The sequence below is a fragment of the Narcine bancroftii genome, chromosome 10 (genome assembly GCF_036971445.1).
Source record: "Narcine bancroftii isolate sNarBan1 chromosome 10, sNarBan1.hap1, whole genome shotgun sequence".
NCBI classification, from domain to species: Eukaryota; Metazoa; Chordata; class Chondrichthyes; order Torpediniformes; family Narcinidae; genus Narcine; species Narcine bancroftii.
In genome coordinates this window covers 8,163,437-8,185,742 of record NC_091478.1, presented here as the reverse complement: position 1 = coordinate 8,185,742, position 22,306 = coordinate 8,163,437, and the positions used below count along the sequence as shown (strand labels likewise).

At 40.9% G+C, this 22,306-nt stretch overlaps 1 long non-coding RNA gene across 4 annotated transcripts in view; it reads left to right on the top strand.

Annotated features, from left to right (window-relative positions):
* Positions 1-22,306, top strand: part of LOC138744117 (uncharacterized) — a 140,284-nt gene that overhangs the window by 67,857 nt on the left and 50,121 nt on the right. For 2 of the 4 annotated variants that reach the window (XR_011345292.1, XR_011345296.1), the window contains one exon: positions 1,361-1,869. The exons of 1 other annotated variant lie outside the window; for it this stretch is intronic. This is a non-coding gene — a long non-coding RNA (uncharacterized lncRNA). Of the gene's footprint in view, positions 1-1,360; positions 1,870-7,076; positions 7,234-22,306 lie in introns of those variants that run through there. One more of the 4 variants, XR_011345294.1, reaches the window with a different exon arrangement.

Sequence of the window (22,306 nt, the reverse complement as noted above, 5' to 3'; positions counted from 1 at the left end):
TTAAAAGTATTATATTAAACTAAACATCAGCACAGCCTGAGCAATCTGCCAGTGTCACTCCAGATAACTAACTCACACTCTGTGCAAATAAAATGGATCTAGGCCAATTGTTGGCCACTGTTGTCGATATAATTTGGAAATGCGTCTGAGGATTAAGGATAAGTAGATGGTGGTCTGTTGTGTCAGAGCCAATGTAGTCCAAACCTAAACAGCCAAAATAATTAGCTCATCCTGCTCACGACAGAATGATAGCTCAATCTCCTATTTTGATATAGTGTGGATGGGATTATATCAAAGTTCTATATAAATGCTTTTAGCCACCTCAGGGCAATATTTTCTAGAGTTTTGCAACAATACGTATTAATATTGTACCTCTAACAAAAGAAAATGCTCCAAAACATTTCACAGTAAGTTATCATACAAGAATTAATAATGAGACAATTATGGAAATTTTGGGGCAAACAACTTAGAGGTTGATCTTAAGGAGAATGTAGAAAATTGAAAAAAAAGTTTTGAAGGGAAATTAGGTTTTGGCAGCTGAAAGCACAGGCACTAATAAATAAATGGGAGTGGAGGATTAGAATAAGTGGGCACCCACCAACCAGATGGCATGAACATCGACCTCCAGTTTCCATTAGCTCCCCCCATCTTTCCCCTTTCCCTATCCCAAGTCTCCTTTCCTCTCACACTGTCCCACTCTCTTTTTCCTTCTGTCTCCTTTCCTCCAGCTCTGCATTCACGGAGCTACAACACTCCTCCGATCAATTCTCTCCGTTCCTCTTCTGTCCTTCTATCCACCCCCCTGCCCTTTCTTCCCTCCTCCCCCAGTCTTTTTATTCAGGCGCCTGCCTGACTTGTGCTCATACCTTGAAGGGCTGAAGCCCGAAACATTGGTTATATATCTTTACCTCCTATGGATGCTGCAGGACCTGCTGATACCTTGAAGAAGGACTCAGGCCCAAAACATCAGTTATATATCTTTACCTCCTATAGATGCCGCAGGACCTGCCAAGTTCCTTCAGCATTTCTATGTTTTTACTTATGACGAGAATTTTTAAAGTAGGATGATGCTCCACAGGAACTTACATCAGTCATCAAATGGCTGAGTGGGACTTAATGCAAAGTAGGGTACAGGAAGAAGACTTACTTGCTGAATGCAGAACGACTAAGATGGTACCATTTATTAAACAATATTTTATTTATCTTTATATATGTATATTCGTCCTGCATCTGCAGTGCTTGTCTGTATGTCTGTCTGATTGTGTGGCTGCGTGTTTTGCACTGAGGACCGGAGAATGCTGTTTCGTTGGGTTGTACTTGTGCAATCAGATGACAATAAACTTGAACTTATGACCTACAGATGAGGGAGACTGATCAGAAATAGAAGAGCAAATCTAGTGGCAACAGAAGTACAGATGGGATCTCAGAGGAAGAGGAAGTGAAGCAGAGGTGAAGAAGAACATTGTGTAGATCTGCATTCTCAGTGATACAAAGCCAATATAAAAATTATTTGGCTTCAGTTTCAAATGTTCTCAGTGATGGAATTGGTGGCTGAACAAAGTTTGTATGGGTGATAAGTAAAGGCCATAGCTTCAATGTTGGTTATATTTAATAGTAAGAATTAGGTTGGATGTCCATTAAGAGATCTGACAATATAAGGACAGTAAATGTGTTCATTGAATATACTCCTCTTGATCTTTAATATGGGAGCAGCTGCAGAACTGCAATTATACTTCCAATTCCAATTAATATTGGAAGTTATGTAATGATCTCCGATTCCTGTCTTTTAAAATATCACAACTGTTGAATAAACTTGACGTGGCCTTTGGGGAAAATTGTGATGATTTTATCAATCTGACTAAGTTTTGACTCTTGGGAATCATTTGGGTTACAAAGTCCATAAAGACAAAATATAATTGTCATGATACTGTGAACAGGAAGAAGGAATTACTTTAGTTCAGTTGCAAATTAACTTCAGTCTTGTTGAACTCTGAGGCTGGGCAGCCGCAAAGGTTAAGGAAGCACAGGGAGGCAGCGGCATCGGAGGAGATAGCAGGATCCATGGACTGGCTGTTTCGGAAGGGACTCTCTTTTGCTCTTTTTTCTCTTTTTGGTAGGGACGCTGGACAAGTTGTGTCTTTTTGTAAACCTTTATGGGCAAACTAAAGTAGACAAATTTTGTATGTTATGTGCATGACCATAAAGGAACCTGAATATTGCCAATGGGATTGATTGTGAGTGAAGCAACAACCCTATGGAAATCTGTGAGAATTTGCACTTGAAATGTATATCAGATGTACACAATTACTTGATAGCAATATATCTTGAAATGGTTAATGTGGCTCAGAAGGGAGAGGGGGAAATAACTATAGAAATCATTAAAGTTGATACATAATCAATAAAGAAACTGATCTCATAAGAACCAAGGCAGGTTTTAAAAACATGGGTATCTTCGATCAAATGAGCAATAAAGTAATTCGTAAATTTACAGGAGTAGTTACAGGTTAAGGGGAGTTTAAAAAGTAGTGACTTTTTTTGATGTTTACCTTTGCAATGAGGCATTGTGATTTTCTTTGCCTGAATGTAGAATTTAAATGAGAAACTAGGAAGTAACTATGTGGTCTGGTATTGATTAAAGTGGTCACAAGTTAATTAAGTTCAAATTCGAGTTTATTTATCATCCAATTGTAACAGTACAACCTGATGAAACATCATTCTCCTGTCCCTGGTGCAATCTCAGTGCAAACACACATACAGACAAACTGTACATTCTATATTCTCAGAACCTATATACATGTCTTATATACATATATTATGTATATAATAAATATTATTAATAAATAGTTTAGTCATGGAGAGTTGTTTTAGCAATTCAACATTCACTCTGCAGTCTCACTGCCTGTGGGAAGAAACTGTTCCTCAGCTGGCGGATCTGACTCTAATACTTCTATGTCTCGTTCTCGATTGGAGTAGCTGGAAGCTGCTGTGTGTGGGCTGATAGGGGTCCTTACAGATCTTACAAGCACTTTTTAAACAACAATCCTGGTAAATCATGTTGTTGCGGGGGAGGGTGGTGGATGGGGGGCGGAGGGGGAGGGTGGATTACAAGAACTCGATAAGAACATCTTGGCTTTGAGTTGGAAATGCGTCAAGTTTTGGCAACAACCCCATTGTTGAAATTTGGGTAAAGTCTGGATAAACTGGTGACAGGATATTCAGAAAGATGGAAGGAAAATATTAAAATGAATGGGGTTTGTGGTCAATTGGGTGTAATTGGGTGGCACGGACTAATAGGGAGAATCCTACCTATGTGCACTCTCCATCACATTACATATGGCATCTTGAGACTTTTTCTATGTATATTAGTCATACGTGCTTGAGTGTTCCACTGATGCCATGTTGAAAGTGGATTGTCTTTGTCTTTCATTAGCCACTCCTTGGTCTGTCATGCTAGCAGCAATGCAGATAACACAGCTGATTACCATAGATAGAAAGCATCAAAACCATTGTTACTGCTGGGAATTGTCTTGCATTAAGCACTGTGTATGTATGTGACACACCAGTGCAGAGATGGAATTGCTTTTGATTGCATACATCTCTGGTTAGCACACAATGATTGCAAAATAAGAACTGGACAGTCAATAAGACCCTGCACTTTGCAGAACTCTGCAAATCTACAAAAATGCTTTCAGTCCAAACTACTTTCCTCGAGGAGAGAATAGAAATGCAGACTTTGAATTTAAATTGTCAGTGACTGCCTAATCTACAACAGAATGTGTTAGAAGTAGCAAATTTCAAATTGCAAAGGATCCAAATTTATAAAAAATTCATGGACATGATTCACCTAATGTGTATTGGCAATGTAATCCTTGTCCTACTCTAGGAATGAAGAGGTTTGGCATATTTCAGCCCTCCTGAAGCATTAAATTCCCAGAGCATTTGACAATTTGATTCAAGTGCAGCCTAAAGTTCATTGTAGTGTCAACCAGCAACATGTAAAACTTTGTATCACTATCCTCTCAAGAGGCTGGAGATGGCATGGTTACTGTAGTGGTTATCAGCTCCAGGGACTGGGGTTTGAATCTGGCGGTTTCTAAAGAGTTTGTACGTTCTCCCCTTGTCTGCATTGATTTCATCCGGGCACTTCTTTTTCAAGATTCAATTTATTGTCATGAAATAAAACAAAATTGCCTTTTGCCTGCTGTAAGGCAGACAGATTCTCCATCAGCAGAAATTGCCTGAAGGGCTTCTTACAGTCAGAGAAAGAGGAGCAAAAGAGAGGTTCGTTCCCCCGCACCCCCCCATCCCGAGTCTCCAAGTATCCGTGGATTCCCCTCCAGTGCTTCTGCAGCCTCCGCAACCACACAGAGTCCAGTCCAAGCTATCAGCAACCCGAGCTCCAGATCCAAACCTCCAGTATGATTAGGAACCTTGCAGCACCCTCAGCACCCTCTTGCATCCCGGTTCCAATACCAGCTACCTCTTCAGCCAATTTTGAGCCAGTCTCCAGCAGTTCACAGCCTGGAGTGAGTCCCGTGACTGCGGTCACCAGCAGCCACAGCCTCCATGAGATCCTTGCCTCAAGTCATCCTTCAGCTGCAGATCCCCTTACTGGTTCGCTGCTGTTCACACCATCCTGTGGGCCACCTTCTCTGCTTCACCTTCTCAGATGGGGGGGGGGGGGTGGTCTCCCTGCTTTCTGGTTCCCTGCGCCAATCCTCTGCTCCAGGAGTCTGAAACCCCTGTGGCTTCTGCCGATTATCGGCACTTCCATCTTGGGTGCAGACCCCATGGTCGCAGGATTTTAAATAAATTCCATCCACCTTTCAAAATGTCGTTGGTTAATTGAGTGTGTGGCAATATGACCATCCGCCTACTGCAGGGGACAATCTCTGTACCTGAAGGAAGACCACCGAAGGGGCTGACTCCACCTGGCCAGCTGTCAATCAGCCGACCCGAATATAAACCTGAGCCGGCCCCTCCTGAGCCAGTCACATAGGGAGCCACCAAGGCTTGAACTGGTGTTCAGACTTTTTACTGCAATAAAGCCTGTTGTACAGTCTTTTGAGTTTTGTGCTTGCTTGCAGCTACCTCAGTGCATCACAAGTGGAATTGGATGATGCAGGCTCATGGGCGGGAAAAGCCTATTACCATGCTGTATGTCTAAATTCTTCTTCTTCTTTCTTTGGCTTGGCTTCGCGGACGAAGATTTATGGAGGGGGTAAAAAGTCCACGTCAGCTGCAGGCTCGTTTGTGGCTGACAAGTCCGATGTGGGACAGGCAGACACGGTTGCAGCGGCTGCAGGGGAAAATTGGTTGGTTGGGGTTGGGTGTTGGGTTTTTCCTCCTTTGCCTTTTGTCAGTGAGGTGGGCTCTGTGGTCTTCTTCAAAGGAGGTTGCTGCCCGCCGAACTGTGAGGTGCCAAGATGCACGGTTTGAGGCGATATCAGCCCATTGGCGGTGGTCAATGAGGCAGGCACCAAGAGATTTCTTTAGGCAGTCCTTGTACCTTTTCTTTGGTGCCCCTCTGTCACGGTGGCCAGTGGAGAGCTCGCCATATAACACGATCTTGGGAAGGCGATGGTCCTCCATTCTGGAGACGTGACCCACCCAGCGCAGCTGGATCATCAGCAGCGTGGACTCGATGCTGTCGACCTCTGCCATCTCGAGTACTTCGACTTTAGGGATGAAAGCACTCCAATGGATGTTGAGGATGGAGCGGAGACAACGCTGGTGGAAGCGTTCTAGGAGCCGTAGGTGATGCCGGTAGAGGACCCATGATTCGGAGCCGAACAGGAGTGTGGGTATGACAACGGCTCTGTATACGCTTATCTTTGTGAGGTTTTTCAGTTGGTTGTTTTTCCAGACTCTTTTGTATAGTCTTCCAAAGGCGCTATTTGCCTTGGCGAGTCTGTTGTCTATCTCATTGTCGATCCTTGCATCTGATGAAATGATGAAATGTATGGATGAGGTAAATGGTAAGTCTTTTACCCAGGGAAGGAGAATCTAAAACTTGAGGGCATAGATTTATGGTGGCATCACGAAGGTCCTGAGGCAGTTTTCCTTGGTCCCAACAAAGCTTGAAAAACTCATGCAGTTTGGCATGCAGAGTTTTGCCGCCAGCCTTCCAGACCTCTGGGGGGATTCCATCCATACCTGCTGCTTTGCCACTTTTCAGTTGTTCGATTGCCTTATATGTCTCATCCTGGGTGAGGACCTCATCTGGACTCTACTGGTCTGGCAAGCCTTCGGATGAACGACGCCTATCTGGTGTAGGCTTTATGGTCAAGAACTTCATTGCCTCCAAACTCGAAAACCTTCCGACAGGCCACTCGGACCGAATCATGTCCATGCGACTCCCCCTTCAAAACAAGCGTCGCATCACCCTCATCAGTGTCTATGCTCCAACCCTCCAGGCGGAACCAGCAGAAAAGGACAAGTTCTACTCTGACCTGCGCAACCTCATCCAACGCACCCCTACAGCCGACAAGGTTGTCATCCTTGGCGACTTCAACGCTCGCGTCGGCAAAGACTCAGAAACCTGGCCAGGAATCCTGGGCGAGCATGGCGTCGGCAAGTGCAACGACAATGGGTGCCTCCTGTTGGAGCTCTGCGCAGAACAGCGGCTTGTCATTACAAACACCCTTTTTCAGCAGAGGGACAGCCTTAAGACTACCTGGATGCATGCCCGATCCAAACACTGGCACCTCCTGGACTACATCCTGGTGCGAGAAAGTGACAAACGAGATGTGCTCCACACCAGGGTCATGCCCAGCGCGGAATGCCACAATGACCACCGGCTGGTTCGCTGCAAGCTCAGCCTTCACTTCAAGCCAAAGCCCAGGAACAGTAAAGCCCCCAGAAAGAGGTTCAATGTTGGAAACCTGCAGTCAGACGAAGCGAGAGGAAACTTCCAGGCAAACGTCAAAGCAAAGCTCGACGATGCAACCCGCCTCACGGACCCGTCCCCTGAAACCCTCTGGGATCAGTTGAAGACCACCATACTGAAATCCACTGAAGAGGTACTGGGCTTCTCCTCCAGGAAAAACAAGGACTGGTTCGACGAAAACAGCCAGGAAATCCAGGAGCTGCTGGCAAAGAAGCGAGCTGCCCACCAGGCTCACCTTACAAAGCCGTCCTGTCCAGAGAAGAAACAAGCCTTCCGTCGCGCATGCAGCCATCTTCAGCGCAAACTCCGGGAGATCCAAAATGAGTGGTGGACTAGCCTCGCCAAACGAACCCAGCTCAGCGCGGACATTGGCGACTTCAGGGGTTTCTACGAGGCTCTAAAGGCTGTGTACGGCCCCTCACCCCAAGTCCAAAGCCCGCTGCGCAGCTCAGACAGCAAAGTACCTCAGCGACAAGATCTCCATCCTCAACCGATGGTCAGAACACTTCCAATCTCTTTTCAGTGCCAACCGCTCAGTCCAAGATTCCGCCCTGCTCCAGCTCCCTCAACAGCCCCTAAGGCTAGAGCTGGAGATGTCTAAATTAATTACTAATTATATAATGTAAACTGATGGTCATGATATAGTGATCAGGGAGGATTTCATATAAGGATTGAAAGAACTGAAGGAACAGATTAGACAAATAGAACCAACATCCATGGATACAGATTACCCAATGTGAGTTTGCAGGGATACGGCTCTTGTTATTGAGTAGTCTTCCCTGTTGGGTAAAAAAAATAATCTGAGAAATATGTATGAAATTAATGGCCTTCAGGTCTAATGTCAATTAGAACTTCAAAATCTGCAACATTTGTTGTGCTTCTCTGGTGATGTAAAGTGAAAATGGGTCTTGTCAAAGAATATTGTAGTTTAGGTGTCATGTATCAGACGTCAATGTAAGGAAACAAGGCACTGTTGTCTAGAGAAATGCTGATTGTATATGAGAGTGAACTTGGTATGAAAATACATCATTCTTAAGATTGAGACTATAGGATTGAATTAACCACTGCTTTATTTTATTTGCCAATGTATGCATGATCACCGTGGAAAGATTGGGCAACCAGGTGTTGCTCAAATCTTTGATTTTATAATTATCTTAGAAAATGCTGTAAAACTGAGTTTATTTATAAATACTTCTTCATTAAAGAATGTTGTGAACAGTATTGATCAATATGGTGAGCAGTCTGTTATTTTGGGAAATCTGAACAAAAGCAAGCCAGACCAATAGTCTGTGGTTTTTAAAAAGTCCCAGAATTTATTTTTGTAATTATATTATATAATTTAGATATCACACCTTTTGGAGGGAATTTTGAATATAGTATATCCTCTAAAACAGTCGTAGTCTCCCGATTGGGAAAAGAGGGTAAAGTCGAAACTAAGAAACTCCTAATCTGCAAATATCGAAAGAAATGAGATCGAGGTAAATCATATTTCATGGATAATTGTTCAAATGACATGAAAGAGTTATCCAAGTATAAATCCGAAAAGCATGTTATACCTTTAACTTTCCAGAGTAAATAAGCTTGATCAATTAGAGAGGGATGAAAAAGGAAATTTAGTACAATAGGAGTTTCCAAGATAAAATGACTTAGGCCAAAAAATCTCCGGAATTGAAACCATATACGTAGTGTATGTTTAGCCATTGGATTATCAATTTGTTTATATAATTTAGTAAGAGTAAAAGGGAGAGCAGCTCCCAAAATAGAGCAAATTGAAAAATTTTGTATCGGTTTAATTTCTAAATTTACCCAATGGGGATTTAGAGATAATTCTGAATAATTCAACCAATACCTTAAGTAACTAATATTAATTGCCCAGTAATAAATTCTAAAGTTGGGTGTGGTTTTTAAAAGTTGGCTGAGGAACCAGGTGATATAAGCCATTGTTTAGAAGTTTTGAGATATACAGAAAGTACAAACAGGCATTGAGGAAACAGGAATTACACAGAGACCTTTGTAACTCTTTCAAGTAATCAACAACTTCTGTGATTAGATTTTTAAATGTAATCACAAGTTGTCAATCTATGGTCACACTTTTTAAGGTTAATCAGCAAGTGATGTGTTGTTAAAAAGTGAAGTACTGTGTGAGGAAGGATGGCTGAACTGGAGGTGCTGACTAAATGGACTAAACATTTCACCTGGGATCTAGATTGCAGTGACAACCTGAACAATAGAAAAAAGGAAAATCACTGGGCTTTGATTATCTGGATATTGATTGAGTGGGTTTTAGTGACAACTGAAGGATGAAACTCAGCACAAGGCCCAAGCATTCCCTCATGCTTAAAGGTTTAATCAAGAAAACAAACTCAGGACAATGTCACCGGTGTCTGACATTCCAGCAATTCAAGGCTGTGACCTTCACATCAACTATTGTTGTATAGAATAGGACAGTAAATTCTTGATCTGTAATACAAATATTCCTGGCTCTTTCTCATTCAGTCTTGGATGAAGAATAGTTCCATTCTTACAGAGGAGTGCATAGGGGTGATGAAGAGGTAGCTGAAGTGAATGCATATCTTATTCAATATATTATTTCTTTCAATAAAATATCTTACAGATAATGCATGATTCAGCTCAACATTACCCCACTACTCACTATACGCCTATGACTGTGTGGCTATACACAATTCAAATGCTGTCCAGAAATTTGCTGATGACACCACAGTTATTGGCAGAATCGCAGGCGGCACGAGGAAGCGTATAGGAAGGAGATAGATCAACTAGTTGAATGGTTTCACAAAAACAGCCTTGCACTCAACATTAGCAAAACCAAAGAGATGATTGTGGACTTCAGGAGGAAATCAAGGAAGCATGACCCAGTCCTCATTGAGGGCTCAGTAGTGGAAAGTGTCAAGAGCTTCAAATTCCTGGGTGTCAACATCTCTGAGGATCTGTCCTGGAGTCTCCACGTCGATGGAATCGTGAAGAAGGCTCGCTAGCGACTATACTTTGTGAGGAGTTTGAAGAGATTCAGTATGTTACTGAAGACTCTTAAAAACTTCTACAGGTGTACTGTGGAGAGCATTCTGCGCAGGACATTAAAAAACTCTAGAGGGTTATTACTCAGCCTGTGACATCATCGTGTGAGAAACAGAAGTATCTTCACAGAATTTGCTTGAGACAAAAATTGAGAACAAAGAACATTTATTATACAACAATGCAAAGTTGGGTGCTTCCCCTTACCCTGGGAATACACACACATACTGGGGCTCACCCAACTTTTATACAGTTCATTTCAGTGTTGAGCTACCCTCCCCCCCCCTAACATTCTTCTGCCTCCTGGATTGGTTTGGCATTTGGTAATTCTGACTGCCTACGTGCAGTTTCTGTAAACTTGAAAGACCATGGGTATCCTGTCTGGGTCCCATCATGTCATTGTCCTTATTCATGAATCTGCCTTTGTCCTTATTCACACATCTCAACCCCCAGGACTTACTAATTATGCAGTACTTGCTAATTCTGTCTATCACTTCTTCACTCTTATCAGAATTCATCCCTACTCAGCACTTACTTAACTTCCTCTAATCTAGTCTAAGTATCCTTATTTCCTTCCTTTATATTCTATTATCTCTCACAATCGGCACCATTCTTCACTCCATCAAGGACATCTGAAAGAGGCTGTGCCTTAAGAAAGCAGCTTCCATCTTCAAAGACCCCCATCACCCATACTATTTCTTCTTCACTCTGTTACCATCAGGAAAAAGGTACAGGAGGCTGAAGACAAGCACTGAATGGCACAAGGACAGCTTCTTCCCCTCCCCCATCATTGAATAATCAATGAACCAGAGACACTGCCTTACTTTGTTTTTTCTTTTACTTGCACTTTTTTTTGTTTATTTTGTAATGCAATTTATATAAATATATCACCAACTTCATTGTTGTAATGCTACCACAAAACAACAAACTTCTGAATTGGGTACAGAATTGCCTTGATGGTATTAGTCAGAGTGGAGGACTGGGACAGTGGTATGCCACAGGAATTGGTGCTGGATTTACTTTTGTTTGTCATCTGTATGACAAAGGAAAATAATTTTGGTGGTATAGTGGACAGTGAAGAAGGTTATCAGAAATTGCAAAAGGATTGAGAAGAACTGTGGAATTAGGTCAAGGAATGTCAGCTGGAATTTAACTCAAGCAAGTGTGAGGAGATACTCTTTGATAGACGAGAAAAAGGCAGGACGTGCACAGTAAATAGTAGGGCCCTGGAGAGTGTTGCAGAACAGAGAGACCTGAAAGTTCAGGTACATAATTCCATGAAAGTGGCGACACAGGTAGAAAGGAGCTTAGAGTGAGTCTCTTCCCCAGAGAAACCTAATGGAATATCAGCTGTGGCTGCATGAAGGATCTGGAGAGAATCACTTCATTTGCCCGTATTGCTACCATATGCTGCAGCGTTGCAGTGCGAACAAACAGGCACAAACAACGAAAGGCTACAGGATTTAATTAGCTTAAAACTTTCACGCCAATTTCTGGCTCCATGTGCTCTGCTCCTGTCCAGGGGGGCAGCGTGAGCCTTTATGTGGGGCTGGTGATTGGCAGGGAGTAGGTGGAGCGAGTCTCCCAGGTTACCTCTCTGCAGGTACAATTGATTGCCCCCTGCAGTAGGCAGTGCAGGAGTGTGGACAGGCGCAGGCAGCCACTGACAGTCCAGTGGTTGTATCACCACTCTGCCTTTGCCACTTCCTATCAGTTTGTCCTCCATGTTTAGAATGGGAAAATAACCACAAAATATCTTCAAATTACTATCTCTTTTGGTAACTTTAGACCAGTCATAGTATTTTACAGCACAGAAGAGGCCATTCAACCCATTGTGATCATGCTTACATGTTATATCTTTCATTGCACATCCTTATTATTAGGGGTAGATGGTGCAATGCTATTACAGCCCCATCAACCCAGGTTTGAATCCGATGCTGTCTGTAAGGAGTTGGAACATTCTCTTTGTGACTGCATGCATTTCCTCTGGGTGCTCCAGTTTTCTCCCGTGTTCTACAGATGTGTGGCTGTAGTGCGTGTCGAAAGAACCAAAGACTTGTTGATCCAAACCAGGCTTTTATTAACTGAAAGACTGGAGCATATCACAAGTAGGTTGACCAGTCCAGAATGACCTGGTCTGGCTTGGAGCAATCTCAGCCAATCACTACCATCTGTACATATGTACATATACACATTGGTGATAGAATCTGGACTGTCACAGTAGTATAATAGGTTAGTGGTCACATGGGTGTAATTGGGCAGTGCAGGCTCATGGTCTGAAAGGACCTCTTACCACCTCTAAAAAATAATTCTTGCAGTTCCTGCATTTTTATCAACTTTTATTTTCAGAGCCAACTTGGCTTTAAAGCAAAATTATTTGTAAAATGCTTTAAATGAAGCATTTTGTGCATAATTAGTACAAAGTAAAAAGTTGATGCCAGGAGGATCAGTGGGCATTGTGACCATATGGGCACACCATCCTGCCAATAAGGACCAACTGCTTTTACTTCCTGTGGGCCAGCAAGATGCCAGTTGCAGAGCTTTGCCATCTGCACTGAACCACATGCAGCCAAGTTACAGAATGAAGACAGCACTCCTCACAATTGTCTTTGAATACTCCACTATCAGCCAATTTGCCAATCACAGGTCACCTGATTTTTGTTTGACTCTATGTCACTCTTCTGTTGCCCATCTTAACACTTGATTGGTCAAGTAGAGCTGGGATAAACACAGTCTAAAGTCCATGCCTTGTGAAATCTGGCATTAGATTTGTCCCTTGGAGCTACAAGGAGCCCAGGAATTTCCTAGTTCCACCTCTCCAATCATTGAAAAGGAAAATTCTTTACTTGAATTAACTGATCTATCATTGTGTTGGAATATGCTTTGTTGGTTATTTACAGATTGTACAGCTGTTACCTTCATGATGTCTGAAAAAAGGAAAAGTAAAAATTAACCTGCACTTCTAGCCCTAATTATCCAATGACTTGGCCAACTCAGTTAGCAGACAGGAATGAGTGAGAATGTTCTACAATGATCCAATCACTCTGTGACTGACTAGTTAATGAAGACCATTCATTTCTTGAAGTATGGGAAGACTAGTGATATTAATGAAGCACCTTTCAAAGAGAAAGGGAAAGAAACACCACAGATCATATGGATTGTCATCTCCACCTCCTTCCCTCTCCCTCATCAGAATTGTACCAAACTATTCCCAATCTTGGTCGTTTGAATTGTGGTCTACATACCTTAAAAATTACAATGAGTACTAGCTGTTGAGTCACAGCCCGACTCCAACCCTTCCCCAGCTTGTCTCCAATTGAAATTCGCATTTGCTCCTTTGTTATATTGTGATTTGACTTTTCTGTTGCATTCCTGCTTGGACTCCCTCATCCTACTCTTAATGAGGTCATGTAAAATTAAGCCATTGCTCTTGCACTCATTGACCAATGCTATCTGTTTAACGATCCTTGCCTTCACTATCACTGCAATCTCCACTAGTCCTACCACCCTCCGTATATATGTGTTTCTCCAATAAATTTTCCCAAATTTAGTCATTAACCTTGACAGAGTTGGTGTCATTTAAAAGCCAATGCTACCTAGCATTAAACTCTAGCCATCTTCCCTGACAATACTTTCAGAATTCTGGGCTCAAACATTGTTTGTAATGATCCTGTGAGGCATTTAGAACACTGTCCTATGTTGAAGATATATATAAATGTAAGCTGCCAAAACAATGTTCAGTTTCACCAAAGGAGAACATTATTTAGCCAGTTATTGTCCTCGGAAGAGTGAGACAGGTTATTTTTAAAAGATTTAAAGACCACAGGAGAACAGTGAGAATTTGGCCATCCTAATCCCCTGATTTGGAACTTAAAGAAGTAGCAGTGCAGGAGATCATTGTACCTTTCCAGGAGTTTTGCTGTTGACCTTACAGGAACAGTTACTCTTCTGGAATGAGAATACAATGAAGTGTGTAAGAAGTGATGAGATTGGAAACAAGGTATGTGAAGTAGAGGTCTTCTTGTTCATTGTTCCCAACAGCAGTGAGGCAAAATTATTTTCTTGTGGGACATATTCAGCACCTGAAAGGTCTTTCACCAATGAATTAATTATTATTTTATCTGCAGTTTACATTGGTGTGAGTTACCATTAGCCTGATTCATTTTTGTCTCTTAGTTACTGATTGATTACAACGATTCCGAATATGGATGTTGTCCAGAAAATGCCACAGGGAACATTTTACAGGAAATAATTATGATGCAAGCATACAATTTTATGTAAAAATGTTCTAAAAAAAACCTTTATTGAAGTACACTCATTGTATTGTACCTGTAGGTGATATAGGCATGAAGATTATTTAGTTTCATGCTAAATATTCAGAATTAAGCAATGGAATACAAATCCCTTCTACATAAATATGAAGCAAAACGTTAAAATTGCTATGGAAATGTTATCATAAACACTGGTTTTTATTCAAAAAAATGTCAGATGTTCAATTATTAGATTTACTTGGGGTAGATTTAGGGTAGAGAGGATGAGAAACTGCTTCTCCCTTTTTTAATGCTACTGTTATTTAGATGGACCTGTGACAACTCTTGCAGATATTTTGACAAATTAGTCATTGATATAATTGTATTCATTGTGAATTTTAAATAAATTATTTTTTTTTACTTCCTTGATTTTATTTTGGTAGAGAATAATTTGAATGAATTATATGTAATTTTATCTTGTGATAGATTTGCTTTCAGCCATGCAGTGTAGCACTCAAACTTCTATTTCTTAAATGATAAATGATGCAGTTAGTAGGTAATCCTGCCAATGTGCCAATGGGGTAGAACTTTAGGCTATGCTAAATAATCAACCTCACGGTTATTTTTTTCTGAGGCGGGGAAAGAGTTTTAATGGCAGAGAGAAAATTGCCCTTATTCAGTGTTCCATTATGTCTTTGTGAATGACAATAAAACGTGCTGCAGAGATACTAAGCAATATGTTATACCAGAGATCTCTCTACTGCGGAATGATGCCCGATGGGGGCCCAACATAAAACAAAGATATTCAAATTGAGGTGTGCTATGCCTATTTTACTAACTCAGTAACAAAGCAGCTTGTACCCAGTCTGCACTGCTGAATCGAGTTTGTGATCATTCCCCCAAGTTGCTTACTGAAGTCGGTCTCATTCATTTCCCTGGACCACTTCCACCAACGTTGCCTTCTTCGTTGGAGCAGAAATGTAGCAATCAACAAAATTCTCCCATAATTCAGAAACCTCTCACTGTTCTTTGCCCCTGATTTTATTGCTGATCCATCGATACCTGGAGAGTTGAGGTGACCTGCTATTATCACAGAACACTGAGGTTAATTTCTCCAATACGATGAGCTGAACATTCAGCCCCGAATGTGCAGACATGGCCCAGTTTTCAGAATAATTGTGATGTTCATTATTTGGCCACAAGCTGCTCATGGATTATCAATTCTGACCAGATTAATTCATCCACACTTTAAAAGGATATATAAATAAATGCATCCAAAGATGAATGAGTTTTAAAGAAATATAAGACATCTGCTAAATTGAATACCTTTTAATTTTTCTGTATTATGGCCTGAGATTAACTATTTCCTCAATATTTAAATGCATATCTTCACTGATTTTCTTCCTCTCCTCACAACCATTTTAAATAGGTAAATTAAAAAATCCAGGTCATTTTGCTTTTACAGTTCTGGCCTGGTCTGCTGTATATATGTTAATAATAATGTAATGAGGTCTGATATTGAGTACTTCTTTTAGACATTTTTTCAGCAAAACAGAACACATAATAATTAATCTTTTGGTCATGATTCTCTATCATTAGAACCATCCTTTAGCTGTATAATTAGTCTCATTCTTTTATTAGACAGATTCCAAATTTATTGAGACCAAGAGAGTTTGGTTGCAAATAGAGGTATTTTACTTCATCTTTGTAACTATTCTTGATTCATGTAGATTTTTTCCATGTTATTTGGTATAAGCACATTTCTGACAGTTTCAAAGGTCACTTAACGAATTATATTCATTTAGCAACTTTAACGGATAACAAGGGAATAATATGGGACATGAGGTAGGAAAAGGAGATAACAGGAGTAGATCAGGGGATGATGAAATTTGAATTAAGAAACAAATTCTGAGAAAGTGTTGAGAAGACATGAAGGAGTTTAGGGGAGGTGATCCAGAGAGCAAGCTAGAGAAGACTATGTCATCAATGGAAGGTGACAGGAGAAAGAGATGAGCAGGAAACCGAAGGTGGCCATGGGAGAGGGTGTAAAATGACAGCAAGTTGCAGAACTATGGCTGAAAAAGGCCATGAAGGGAAAGAAAAAAATCCCAGCAGTTTTACATTTGACAAGCGAAATGTAAAAGGCAATGGCAATCTCAATAAAGGGTTCTGACCCAAATCGTTGACTGATTATTTCTCTGGCACTGCCTGACTTACCGAGACACTCCAGCTTCTCTTAGTTCACTGAAGATTCTAGCACCTGAAAGTCTTGTGCTTCTCAATGACAATTCATGTTGTGAAGCATGCAAAAACAGATAGGTTAGAAAAGAAAGTCGATGGAGAATAGGAGAATAAACATTAAAGAAATCAGGTCCAAATATGAGCAAAGCAATAATGTGTGTTTTACTGGTAGTGCAAAGGTTTCACAGATGTAGAAACCGGAATCCTACATCTGTAAAGGAAAGATGTCTCCATGTACGAGGAAAATTATAGTTTTTTTGGGGGGAACTGAGAGAGTTGTGAATAAATAGAGGTGTTTCTATAATGCATGGGTTAGAAAGAATAATAGGAAGGATCTATTTCCCATGATAGAAAGACCAGGTAGTCAGGTACGGGATGGCGATGAGAGAGTTGGTGATGTAATGGGAGAACATACATTTATGGTGGAAGGATTAGACAGGAGATTAGCTTTATTTTTTACTCCAAAGAGGGTAATAAGGTTAGGAATCTGGCACTCACTAACTGAAACAATAGTGGAGGCAGGAAGATTACATGTTCAAGGCACTTATTTGTGCATTTAAAGAACCATAACTCTTAAAGATCACAGACTTAGTGCTAGGAATTTGTGTTAAGTTGTGCATCTTATTTTTGACTGGCGAGGACACAATGGACCACCTAGCTTTCCTCTGTCTTGCATTTTCTATGATTAAATGGTTCTATAAGCAAAATAGTTTTTAATTTTGCACAACTAAAGAAGTTATGTATGTGGAGGAATTGATCTCGATCTTTATAACAGGTTCTGGGGTGAGGTCCCAATCAGCAGTTTACTCTCCTGAGGGGTGAAGAACAGATTTCTCTTTAGCTAATTCCCTTTATATGATACACAGGCCTGTGGGAGGTCTGTCATCTCTGTAGAGGATCAAGGAGCTCCCCGAACATACAAATGCTTGGGTTTAAATTCTCCAACTCAATCTGACATTAACGAATCTCAAATCAGCCACCTCCTATGCAGAAAATGTCATCCTATCAGCATTAACCTATGCAAAGTCCACTCACATGATGTACCATATTGTGGTCCAATCACGTAGATGTGCCCCCCCACCCCCCCCCCCACCCCCCGCTAACATATTTTTACCATTGCTTTAAATCACATGATTCCAGAGAAAAATAAGACTGGTGGAAGTTATCATCTAAGATGTTGGCAACACACATTCCAGAGCCTCTCACTGTCCTTGGTCAGGGCTAATGGAATTTGAGCTTGGCTGTCATTGCCAGACAACATAATCCTAGGCCCCTTCACTGTCTTTAGTTAACTGCATCTGTCCCAGCATAAGCATTAACCAAGTTGTACTTATGTATTTATATTTTTGTTAATTAATTATGTTAATGTCAAGTCATGTTTATTTGTTATTCATACCATAACCATTGCAGGATACAATGAAAACGAGATAGTGTTTCTCTGGACCGTGGAGCTGATTATTTACATCAGAAACTTTTTTACAAATAACATATCACTTCTAAATATTATGTTACATGTGCTAGCCCTGTGCCCCGGAGCTCAGAAGGCTCACAGCGTGGGTGAAAAACACTGTTTCGTATTCTGGTCATGAGGGTCTGAACGCATTGGTACCTCTTCCCAGATGGCAGGAGGGAGAATAGATTGCTGGAGGGGTGTGTGGAGTCCTTCACAAAGTTTATGGCTTTCAGCAAACAACAGCCATTATAAATGTCCATCATGGCAGGGAGAGAGACCCCTATAATCCCCTCAGCAGCCTTTACTATCTGATGCAGGGACTTGCGTTCTGGGATGGTACAGTTCCCAAACCAGGCGGTGATACAATTACATAGGATGCTCTCAATGCATCTCCTGTAAAATATAGAGAGGGTGGAGGGAGGAAGCTGGACTTTCCTCAACCTTTGCAGGAAGTAAAGGTGTTGTTGGGCCTTCTTGGCAATGGATCTGATGTTGGGGGATCAGGAGAGATTCTCTGTAAGGTGCATATCAAGGAATTTGATGCTCTTGACTACCTCGACGGTAGAACCATCGATGGTCACCGGAGAGTGATCCCCCGGGCGTTCCTGAAGTCAACACCATCTCCTTTGTTTTGTTGACGTTCAGGTGTAGGTTGTTGTCTCTGCACTAGTCCGTTAGTGATTGCACCTCCTCTCTGTAAGCTGACTCATCGTTCTTGCTTATGAGCTCACCACGGACGAGCCATCAGTGAACTTGATGATGTGGGTAGAACTGTATCTCGCTGTACAATCATGGGTCAGCAGGATAAACAACAGTGGGCTGAATGTGCAGCCCTGGGGTCCCCCGTGCTCAGTGTGATGACGTTGGACGTGCTGTTTCCGATCCGGACTGACTGGTCTTCCGGTCACGAAGTTGAGGATCCAGTTACAGAGGAAAGTGTTTTGGTCCAGCAGGTTCATCTTCTTAATCAGGTGCTGCAGTCTGATTGTGTTGAATGCTGAGCTGAAGTCTATGAACAGCATTCGGACATAAGAGTCTTTACTTTCCAGGTGGGTTAGGAGTAGGTGAAGTGTGGTGGCAATGGCATCATCTGTAGATCAGTTGGGACGGTACACCAACTGCAGTGGGTCCAGTGAGGGGGGCAGCTGAGTCTTGATGCGATCCATGTCTAGCCTCTCGAAGCACTTCATGATGGTGGACATGAGTGCGAAAGGACGGTAGTCACTGAGAAAGGACACAGAGGGCTTCTTCTGCACAGGGACGATAGAGGCCATCTTGAAGCACGTTGGTATGACGGCACTGCTCAGGGAGATATTGAACATGTCTGTGAGGACATCAGCTGGTTGGTCTGCACATCCTCTGAGCACCCTGCCAGTGATGTTATCTGGTCCTGAGGCCTTACCAAGGTTGACCTTGAGCAGCATCCTTCTCACTAGAGCCCCTGTGAGATACAATGTCTGTTCATATGGGGGAGGTTGGATTTGATGTATTAATCAACTCCAATCTAAACTATATGTTCTGCATGTGTACATATCCCATAGAGGAGGATGTCAGATAAGCAATTGAAGAAATTGAACAGGAGACTGTAATGCCAGCCTTTGACCAATATATTTACATCCATTGAGGTTCTTGTGTCCCAGTGGAATGGAATATATCCAGATACATCCATCCTGTTCCCTCTGGTTAATCTAATGACCCTTTCATACGAAAGAGGCTCAGTTTGACAGTCAACTCCAACCAAGACATGGATAATATTAAAGGTCTGGAAGAAATCTGTTGACTTCCAGAGCACAATGGAAGGAAAATTTGAAAAACCTGAAACAAATGAAGGAGGCAATGAATGAGAATGGACGAGTTGTTAAGAATGAGAATGGATTTGAAGAAAGCAGAAATCTGACTTTACCAAAAAATTAAATTTAGAAGGACTTGTAGGCGGCACTACGATGGCTATTTTGTCATGTCCACAGTGATTCCAGTGGCCAGACTGTTATAAAGGTTCCATTAAATTTGAAAGATGAATGGCTGCAACCTGACTTAAATTGTCATGTTCATCCAATGCTGTTTTATTTTTCTGACATTATAGTGGTGCAAATGAAGCCTAATCTCAAAGCTGAGATCTGATGTGACAGCCAAATGAAGAGACTTTGATCTTCACTCATGTTTGCTGACATACTGTGAGATCACTGTTATTATGCACTTCAGTTATTCTACAATGTCATTCACCCTCGCCAATATTTGGTATGATAGCTAAAATAATATAAAATATCACTTTTTAGGACTAATAGACTGTCTGAGTGTAAAGCATTTATTCCTCAGCAGAGAATTTGATAGAGAAAACCAGCCTGAGGACGTAAAGGAAGGAAATGGCCTTTCAGAAAGTCTCCGAAATATAATCGATTATGACAGTAGGAAGTAGACGCTTGAATGGTGACACAAAATAAGGTCAGAAGTTGCAAAGGTTCTTCTTACTTCTGTGTTGGAAGGTTTGTCTGTGTGCGATGCTGTGAGAAGAGCTGGAGGAATTAATAACCCACACAATTTCCAGGAGGTGAGAAAAGCACGCTTCTTATTTATAAATGTAAGATATAGGTTAGTCCAATATAATTTTTCACATCAATTATATATGACACCACAAAAATCAAATAGATTAAATCCTGCTGTATCAGATTTATGTTTTAGGTGTAGATCTGAAATTGGAACTTTTTTGGCATTCAACTTGGCAATGTCCTAAAGTTAGACAATTTTGTTAGAGGTAGGTAATTTTTTTGGAACAAATCACCGGAGTCAAATTCCCACAGGATCTGATGTTATTTTTATTGAGTTATATTAAAGCTATAAGGCCAAAATTAAAATTAAATATCTATCAAATTGAATTTGTGTTAATTGCTTTAACAGTTTCTGGGAAATGTATAGCAATATCATGGAAGTCAGAAATAGACTTAGGTATGGAAAGATGGCACGCAGAACTTCACAGTTTTAGACCTTTAGAGAAGATTACATAAGCTGTGAGATAAATATGTTTTTTTTGGAAAATATGGCACCCAAATTTACAAAATTTTGGGTTGAATGTTTAATAGGCTCTCTGAAGACCTCACTTCTTGGTTCCCTCCAATAGATTTTAAAGTATAAATGTTTTATTTTCTTGCTATTCTCCAGTTTTTCTTTCTCTCTTTTCCTTCTTTTTCTAGGGGTGGGAAGGGGAGGGGAGGGGGAGAGTGGGTTGGTGGGATGGGATGATATATACCACGTGTATAATTTTTTGAAGTAATTTCTGGAATTGAATGAAATGTAACTATTACTGTGGTTTAAAATTTATAAATAAAATATTTTAAAAAAAGAAAAGCAAGCTTCCTGGAAAAAAAATTAAATACTTAAAATTAGTACATCCATTTTAGATTTAACAAAAGATAAAATTGTTAACAGAATTTTGCATTTACAAAACTCCATATTTAATTGCAGGTAAATGCAGATGTCCATGTCTGCTTTATTTTGGTCTTGCCCTCCTATAAAACATTGCAACTTTAAATTGTTATTGTGAGGTTATTCATCTACTGGTTCTGTGTATTTTTCAGCCTTATGGTCTTTATCTACTTATTCTGTCAACAGCAGCAGGCCTGGGTAGAAAATGAAGTTCAGCTTTAAGTGTTATGAGAAAAGTGTAATGAGATTAATCAAGGATAGTTCTGCAAATTGTCATCTTTGGTCTGTTTCTAATTTAAGTTCTTACCCTCACTGTTTGATAAACTGAATATTGGAACACAATGAGAAGTCATGCTTTCCTATTTTGTAAATTGAATTTATTGAAGCAAGCTACAGCCTTCTTCCTGCTGTGATTGCTCTGGGAATTATTCAAAATAAGTTTTATTATGGGTATTGTAAATTAAATAGGAGGCTTAGATTTGATTTACTGGCTGCCTGTCATTCCTCTGATGGCAGAGAATTTTCCTTTTTGCATTAAACCAGTCTGTTTTGTCTTTTATCTTCTTGGGCGATGTAACGGTAGGTTCTTCTTTATTAACACAGTTGCTACTTGACAAATTGTTAGGATTCTCTTTGACTAAGAGAAGCTGAAGAGAATAATAGGTCCCCATAAAAGGAGAGAGACTGAGGCATTGCTGGCAGAATACATCAGCTGGAAATCTCATTATTGGGAAGGATGGTTCAGGGTGTCAAAGATATAAAAGAACTGGATTTATTCCATGGTGAAAGAGCAATTTATTGATTTTATTATTACAAGATATATCTCAGCAAGTACCAGTAACTGTCCATTCCATGCTAGTTGACTTAACATCAAGATAGATCTTGTTCCTCGACTAAGTTCTGAGGAGGTTTTGTTCAACTGGGCTAAATCTTTTATGACAGTGAATGCAAAGTCACAGTAGCTCAAAACCAAAGCCAAGACAATAACACAGTGATCAATCACTTTATTAATGCAAGAGA